We start from the raw sequence: 9,549 nt of genomic DNA on the forward strand, positions 1-9,549 counted from the left end.
ATTTGAATTATTTTGAAGCCGTGGAGCCCTGCAGAAGCAAAACTGACACCAGAAGAGTACCTAGCTCTTCATATTTTTTAAGCATTAGGGCCACAAACCGAGCTGCCAGATCATGCAAGTGGTGAGAACGTGCTGCTTTACCAGCTTTGAGATAGAGGGAAAGAGGTGAGCAGAGATGCTGCTTATGGGGGGGAAACTAAACCGTGAATAAGACCAGGGTGGGGGTGAAGCTGTGAGGTACTGCAGAGCAGCATATCCACAGGAAAAGGGGATGAAAGCAGCTTGAGTTGGAGATGAGAGTCAGGCTGATAAGAAAACAAGTGAACAGAAATGTAAAGGAGGTAGAGGAGATGAGACTTCCACAGAAATAAGCCAGAGGGGATGCATACTGTGGACAAACTAGCAGGGAGAAGCCAAGCAGGGTGGGGAGAACTTGGCACAGCAGAGAGAGGATGCAGGCAGCGCTGTGGTGAGATGCCCCCTGGGAGGATGACACATATCGTATCCCCCAGAGATCGAAGGAGAAGGGCCAGACAACCCTGCTGATTGACTGGCAGAGTCTTGGCCTGTCATTCACCATCCACTCACACTCATCAACACTGGCTGGGTTCCATGCGGCGGGAGCCCGCAGGCAGGAAGCAGCCTCGCACAATAAGACTCACCCACATAAAGCTGCTCTGTGCCAAAAGACAACGTTGCATAAAAAGGGCTTTTAAAATATGAGAATCCCCATCCTCAACCCTTTTTCAATAAACACCCGTGTAATTCTGGCAAGACATCTGAGAGATATGTCAGGCATGTCTGATGAAAACAAACAGCATTTAATTTGCCGTCAACTCAGGGAAAAGGAATGAAACAAATGGGCTGCAAACTGCTTTTATTCCCATAGAAGAAGAATCTGAGTCAACCTGAATTCAGCCTCTTCTGGTACAATCAGAAACCTCTTTTCCTTGCTGCAGTCTTTCCACACCTGTTAAAGAAAGGGTAATTTACAGAGAAGATAAATACCCTCTGTTTTCCACCCTCTTAGTTCCACAAACAGTAAATACGTGGTTATTAATTACTTGCGGCCCTCTGCTGCTAAATCCAAACATCCGGCATACAGTGGCAGTATGACTCACCAGACTGGAGCTGTCCAAGGTGCTGCCAGAGTAAATACATCACACGTCTCAACACTGCAGCTGTCCAGGAGCATGTAAAGGGGTAAGTGAATGAGTACTGCCCTCTAATGGTGGTTACAGGCATTACTATACTTTACATAAAGGTCTCTGTGGCCATCTGGTGGGGAGGAAACGCATCACATTTTTACCCCTCACTACTCTAGTGTGCTTCATGTGGAAACATTAGACCGCCTGAGATTGCATTAAAGAATGGAAGATGTGCACCTGTGTCCTCTTTGATGAGAAAATTCAGAGGTTTAAAATATTTATAAAACTGGATGATATAGATTTATAATGTATTGTAATGTCTTTAAGTCTGGTTGTACTGGAATCAGTGTTGCAGTACTCAAGTCTTGACTTTCAGGACATGTGACTTGACTGGGACTCGTACTCAGGCTCAAGCACTGACAGCAGGACTCAGACTGATAAAAACAGTTTTATTGTTTTTGTTAGTTTTCCAGTCTAAGGCCCTATAATTCCTTCAGTTTTGAGCGCTGACATACAGTCAGGGGCGGCAGTAGCTCAGGGACTTGGCTTGGTAACCGAAGGGTCACCGGTTCGAGTCTCAGTATGGACGAAGTTTGGCAAGTGGACTGGTGGCTGGAGAGATGCTGGTTCACTTGCCTGGGCACTGCCAAGGTGCCCTTGAGCAAGGCATCGAACCACCAACTGCTCTGGGTGCGCTGGTTGACGGCAGTATCCTCACTCTGACATCTCTCCCTAAGCATGTTCACTGCATGTGTGTGCATTTGTATGTATATACCAAAAAAAAGCTGTATGTGTAGCATGTCCAAAAATAGCATGAGTGAAAAAATTGAATTTCCCCCCTGGGGAGTAATAAAGTACCTTTCTTCTTTCTTCTTTCTTCTTCAGTATGTATTCACCTTCATACTCATTAACATGCCGTCTTGTTCAGCAAAAGTTCCTGCCAGGATGTCTCAGAGATGCCATGAATTTGCTTTCTTAAATTTTACAGTGAAAGCAGCACGAGCTGAGCAACATGTTCTGTATGTAAAAAAAGAACAACATCAAGGAGGACGGGGACAGGCTCAAACTTCAAAACACATATGTCCAGGATGAACCCAGAAAGGTAAGAGAGATGCCAGAGTTAGCCTACTTGGACCGTTGATTAAGTTTCAGTTAGCGTTCGCCTCTAAAGTGACTCAATCACTGGGTCTAAGATGTGGTTAAAATTCTTAAGAATTTTTAAGTTGCAGGTATTTTTTAAGTTTATTAGACATGAACAGTGATCCAACTGCAGCAGAATCCATGAGTACGTCTCCTCTCATAAAGTGAATTCAACACGAATCTGATTATGAACTTCTCTGTTAGCTCAGGCTGTCAGCTGCAGGCTCTGTGCAGGCTCACATAAAAGGGAGCATTTCTGGCATTATTTGAAGCCTCTCCCCCACAAAACGACCACAGGTTGTTAACTGTAGTCAAACTGATAGAAGGAAAAGAGAAAAAATCAGCACTGCTGCAGGTAAGCAGACAATGATTGTGTTGATTCGTAAAATAATTGATTGATTTTACCTTTAGTGTTTTCTGTGTGAAGTTTATCATATTTCACAGCATTCTATATAGCATCTTTCTGAGTGAAAAAAATAAAGTTAAGCAAAAAGAAACAACTTGACAAGTGATTGGTTGAAGTCTACCACATGACAGCCAGGTGAACTAACATGGCTGATGAGAAAAGCATACTTGCAATCACAACAAGAAAGGCTTTGGTAAAGTTGGAAAATTTGTATAAGCAGATTACTTTAAAAGGGTGATTTATTTCTAACCATAGGGAGTATACAGCGAGCCTGATTTTCACCAGTACACCAGTCATCCTGCTAGCAAAGTATGATATTTAACAATTGCAATGAGGGCAAAAGGGCTCCCAATCTTATCCTCATTGACTGATAAGTTTAGTTATAGCAGTTGGATTAGATCAGCTCTAAAATTAACATTTACAGAAGCGTTTATGGTAAGATGTAATAATTATTTCATATTATACATTATAATTTTTTATAATTATAATATATTTTTATCATAAAGTAATAGTTGTAGCAGCAGCAGCAGCAGGCTGTAACAATCCATACCGACCTATTAGACAAGGAAGCTTCAGATGATAGAAAGATATATTTGTTAACTTAAATAGTAAAGGAAATGAAGATATGAAATTTGTGACATGCATTAGTATGATATGAATGCATACAGATAACGGGGGTGCGGGTGAGTGTACCAGAAGAGTATGACATGTATGAGCTGATTTCAGCATAACTAGGGACTGGTCCAAGCCTGAGCCAATCTTAACTAAAAGGAAAGTTATAAGCCCACTCGTAAAGGGAAGAAGACATTCTTCCCAGACCTTGACTGAACTTGAGAATCATCCAGTTAACAACCAGGTATCAGAGCTATAAAACATTGCCTGTTGTATTTCAGTTTTAAAATGCTGCCATTGTTTTGTGGCCCTCGTAAAACATGACTAAGTCAATAAATTGAATGCCACAGAGATTCCTTTTATCATCTAGTTTTACAGTCAGTCACAACTGAAAAAAAAAAATTAAATGAAGGTATGAATATTTCCAGAGAGGATTTTTAACATATCTCTCTCGCTCAGTTGTCTCCTCGGGGAACAGCAAAGAGTTGCCATGAAACAGCGTCGGAGGGAAACTAATTTAAAACAAGAAACTGTTTACCCACATTGTTGTTACTGGTTTTAATTACCTGGTCCATTTACTTTTAAAGAGGAGACCTTAGTAAAAGATGAACACTTAAGGATTTTAAACCTAAAACCAAACCCAGCACGTACAAATAAGCTAAACTGACACGAGCAGCAGCTCAGCTTGCAGCCCCACCTGACATCCTGAGTCCACAAATGGACACACATTTTTCACATAGGCTTCATTCAACCTCTTTTATATGGCTTCCAGAGGTGACTATTTGACTTGACATGTACTACAAGGGCATCCAGAGGGAACTTTCTTTACATTTTGTCTTTTTTGAAAATTCATCCACTGAGTGCACTCTTTTACATTTAGTAGCAGAAGGAAAGAAATACAAGACCACATGATGTTTGTACCACGTGATATAAAATCCAAACAAAAAATGTGTTGAGTAAGTTCATCCCTAATAGACACCTGAAAACACATAACAACCACTGTCGTAACATAGGATTCAATCATATTCATGACCGAAGGATATAGCTAATGGAACTTGGGCTACAGACAGTGGTAAGATGTAGAAAAGATGCGCAGTCCATTTGTAGCCTCCAAGGCGATTATTATTGATTTATCTGTAAACGTTTGAATTATTTAGCAGTGTACCTTTTCATGGGCATACGTTAAGCATGTTTGAGCTTTGCACACCTAAAACCTCGGGTCCATATGATGCGTGGCGTTAAGTTACGGCTGCACTGCGCAGCCGATACGTTCCCATTCTAGTCAATGCTCCATGGTCCACAGGGCGCGCTGCGGCGCGTCTCAGCTTTGTCTTGGGAGCGTGCCCCCGCACCGCCCCGCCAGAGATACGCTTCAAGTCTATTTTCAACGGAGCCCACACCCAGCACGCGTCAATATGCACAGAAAAGAACGACCTGGACAGGAAATCAGGCACAAGGATCACATGCAACATCCGCCAATCTCAAAAAAAACATCTTATCAGGACTCCCGACCGTTTAAAGATAGTCTAGATCAGAAATACTCATCGATTACGGATGTAAGCTACATATGTGTGATCCAGGTCAACTACAACAGGACTTTAAGATGATAACTGTGTCGGAAGTTAACAGGACAACAAAATAGAGCCGAATCATTATTATTCAACTCATCTAAACCTACAAAAATGAAACTTAACAGTTATGCAGCATACTCAGTGATGATTAAAGCACAAAAGTAATGGAATACTGTCCAACTGAGCAGAAATTCAACCACAGAAAGGCTCTGTGATTTGTTGTTTGCATGTGGTTCTCTCTACGCTGGACCCAGCTGATCCTGCCTGCCCTGCGTTGCGCCACGCTCCCAACACACGTCCTGTGGACCAGGGCGTGAACCATCGGACAGAGCAAACACGCTGCGCAGCCGTAACGCAGCGCACACGCATCCTGTGGACTCCCTGGGTAAGCTTAAAACATTTCATGGGGTCAAAAAAGTAGCTCAGTAGGGGGCCCCTGCTGAACGTGGGCCCTGGGGCGGCCGCACCCTCTGCTTCCGCGGTCACTCCGCTTATGCTGGGCATCCAGAAGGCATTATTATACATCATACATCAAGTTTTATAGAAGGGCTGGTAGAGGGCACTTTTTTTTATCTTTATTTACTGCAAGGACACATAGATGACACTTTTATAATATTTTTATAGCATACACAGGGCAATTTTTTACATTATATCCACTGGAAGAATCCAGGGTATATTTTCATACATTTAATTAAATTCCCTGAGGGATATCAAACGTGTAATTTTTTAAATGAAGTTCCCAAGCAAGGCATCCATTGGCCCCTTTTTACATTTAATCAAACGAGGGGCTTTAGGAATGCATCTTTTAAACATTAAGTTTACAAGATGGACATACAGTGGGTTCTTTATTTTTTTACATTAAATTACTTTCAAGGACATCCAGTTGGCCCTTCTGGGGTTTTTCTTTTACTGTAAAGGCATCTGGTGGGCCCTTTTTCACATTAAATCCACTGGAGAGGCACCTAGAGGGCAATTTGCAACATTCTATCCACTAGAAGGGCATCCAGAGGGAACTGCTTTACATTAAATTCACTTTAAAGGCATCCATAGAGCACGCTACAAGAGGCACTTTTTACATTTCATCCACTGAGGGGCAACTGACTCAAAAGTTGCCCCAGCATCATCTTTTTTTCTTTGTTTTGTCAGAAACATTTTTCAAAGTCTTTCCTACAGTTTGGATATCTCTAATTTAAACAATACTCTTATAATAGCATCTAAACTCCTGCCCAGGTTTCCAAAGATCTAAAACTCCATGACTTCAGTGACCTGAACTGCAGGCCTCTAAGGTAAAGTAAATTCTCAGTTTTTATCTGCAACGTCACATTTGTGATTTTACATCCCTATTCATACATCCTTCAAGCAACACATTCTAATGTGACAAACATCCTTTTCACAAATCTGCCTTAGTGCTGCGTATGAACAGAAATATTCTCTGAGTGTGCACAGCCTAACAAAGATGATAAATTCCACTTTGAAAATTAAATGTTTTTGCTCTGAAGCAGCTGAGAATGATATGCACCAGTGTAGCCTGTGGGAAGTTACTGTTCGGAAATCCTCCGTCTACATGAGTCGCAGACAATTGATCAAAACAGACTAATTAATGTATGTGTTTTACATATATTCATTTCCGTATCTAATATTAATGAAAATAAACGTATTTGTTTTTCAAATGAGCACAAGGCTATCAAATATTTCAGACACACCTCATTAAAGATACAGAGCCAAGAGCGAGCATGCATTTTTAAAGTGCCACGATTCACAATTGGAGACTTGGCTGCTTGGGAGTGTGGCCTAGATCAGCTCTGCAGAGGGCTGAGTGCTTCCTGAGATCAAGTTCTCTCTTTTAGGCAAATCAGAACCTCTAACTCTTTCATAACATCCTTTAAGTCCAGTAAGAAAATACACTTCCAAAACTGTTAGAAGACACTTGGTATGCTATAGCTATACGACTGCATCAATCCTCTAAATGTAACCAATTTACTGTAACTTGAATGGGTCTGAGATTCAAAGAAGCTGCAAAATAATTCAAACACTTTTTTTCAAACTGATTTAACAGCAATAGTTCAGGGAATTTTCTTATAGCAGTCTGTCAGGTCTTAATTGGCATATAAAGATTAACAAATGTACTCTACTTAATCCTTATTTAAACAAATTCAGGCCTATAACTTTGGAGGTGCCATGTTTTATATTTTGTGTGTGTGTTGTGGCTACTGAACTCCTTGTTTTGTTGGCTTTTATGAGACTGAGAAGTACTATTCAGGGTGGATACTGATCATTTTAATTGTAGTTAAACATTTTACTCTAGTGAAATTATATCAACAAAATAGAGGGCTATACTTTTTTGCATTACCTCAAGAAAAAAGTGGACATTGTTTCAAGTATGTATTGGTCTCATTTGCATAGTCTTTTAGGAACGTGGAAATATATGATAAGATTATCCAGCTAGTATTTATTGCAGCAATTTAAATGATGTTTAGCTAATATGTGAACTGTTTGTTAAGAACAAAACTTACTTACTGAATATAATGTTGGAAGAAAAAGCAAGTCTTTTTACATATATGGATCATTTCCACCAAGTAGTCTGGTATGGATCAGTACAGTTTGGTACGGGTCGGATCGGTAACACCTGATCCTGTTGGCTTTTGCACAGCCAACCATGCCCTACTTGGTGGGCGGCATGTGGGGGTTATGTGTTGTTCTTTATTACTGCTGTCGCAAGGGAAGTGACGATTCTTTCCACCAATCAACGGACTGCAGTGTTTCTAGCTCCCCCTTCTGGGGTCGGATTGGTATGTCTGGCAACCCAACTAAAGGGTTCCAAAAGTGGGACGGTACGGCTCGGTAATTTTGGGACCTGTCCCGGTTTTAGTCAATGGAAACGCCACAAAATGCGTGCCGTACCAAGACAAATCGAACTGAACCGCTTGGTGGAAACGGGGCTATAGTTGCACAAGGCCTACCCTGTGTCTGTAGCCTGTAAGTTATTTTTAAGAAAAGGGCAAACACATCTTCAGCAACACTTTTTAAAAATATGTGATTCTAGCAGTAATGTTTTATGTTGAAAGAAAACGCCAGGTACAATTCAACTTAGTTCACTATAAAGCTCTGATGGAGAACTTTTTGAAGGGAAGTCGCTACAAGTAAGGTCTGCTTCTCTTTGGCCACAGCTCATCAGCCACCTGTTTGTCTTCCTTTGTTATGGCACGAGCAGCAATGTTTGGATGCCCTAGACAACATTTGAGCCAGGGTTGTGTTGCTGTCACAACAGCTAATCGCTTGGTTTGACACTTACCCCCGAGTGATTTCAGACATGAAAAAATAACTGTGTACATATAGTGACTCTTCTTGTTGATGGTCTAGTGTATTATGATAATCAACCATCGTCAGTATTATGGATTACACTCACGTGTTTCCTCTTATATATGATATGATGACTAATAATCAAGAGGCATAAATACAGTAATTCAACTATATAGATTATATGCTACACACTTGCATGTGTAGTGTCAAACAGTGACTTGTTTTCTATGCTTATATGAGGGAAACAAACTAATTCTCTAAAACATGGACACAAGGATGAACTAAATTTGCAAACATTTTGGAAAGCTGGAGAGGGAAACACCACATGACATTCTGCTGAATGAGAAATGCAAGAGGCCTCTGTCTTATCTGATGCTTTCCCCTCATTGCACAACAGGTTCTGTGCTTTGATCATTACCTCACCCAGTGAGGAAAACACACTGAGTCATTTCTTTCCCAGACTGCATCAGTTACGGAACTAAGAAGATCCTGTTAGCTCTTTGTGAACACTATTGGTGGGAAGCGCTGCACTGACATCACCATGAACCATTAGTCAGCCTATCACCAATGATGAATACAGTTTAAATGATCACAGTTAGATTTATATATGATGGTTTGTCACTCTGGAGATGAAATTCATGTTATTCAGAGGAGGATATGCAGCACTGAACTGGCAACACAATTTAATTTGGTTGCACTGATGTATGCAGTGACAGCCTATTAATCTTGGTGCTTATTCAGTCAAAGCCAAACTTGTTTTGTCAGATTATAAATCATCTAATTGAGTTAGACTAAATAAGTAGATTAGTTAAATACTAATACAACAATCAGGTCAGGCATGTTGTGGATGCACCTGGTTTAGTCACAATTTAATGGCTTTTTTCAGTTCAGGCTATCAACAGTTCCTACTTGATTTTGGAAGATTCAGCCATGACAGGGTTTGGCCAGCAGATGGTGCCCTTTTTTTTCCAAAAGGTCCAGGTACTGGCTGGAGTCGTGATTACCAGTTATGGATGAGAGTCATTGCTCAGTAGCACACTGTTCTGTGCCTTCCACGTGGTGCTGAGTCACCCTCCACTGAGGACAGAACATGTAGGGCAGACTTTGACTGACAGGCCTAATGAGCATTGGGGAAAGTGTGTGTGTGTGTGTGTGTGTGTGTGTGTGTGTGTGTGTGTGTGTGTGTGTGTGTGTGTGTGTGTGTGTGTGTGTGTGTGTGTGTGTGTGTGTGTGTGTGTGTGTGTGTGTGTGTGTGTGTGTGTGTGTGTGTGTGTGTGTGTGTGTGTAAGGTGTCAGCATTGTCACTCAGTGTTGGACGATGAACATTTGGTTCTAAAGACTGGAACAACAGTCTCCTTCACTTATCTCTTCT

This window comes from Notolabrus celidotus, chromosome 16 (assembly GCF_009762535.1).
Source record: "Notolabrus celidotus isolate fNotCel1 chromosome 16, fNotCel1.pri, whole genome shotgun sequence".
Lineage (NCBI taxonomy): Eukaryota > Metazoa > Chordata > Actinopteri > Labriformes > Labridae > Notolabrus > Notolabrus celidotus.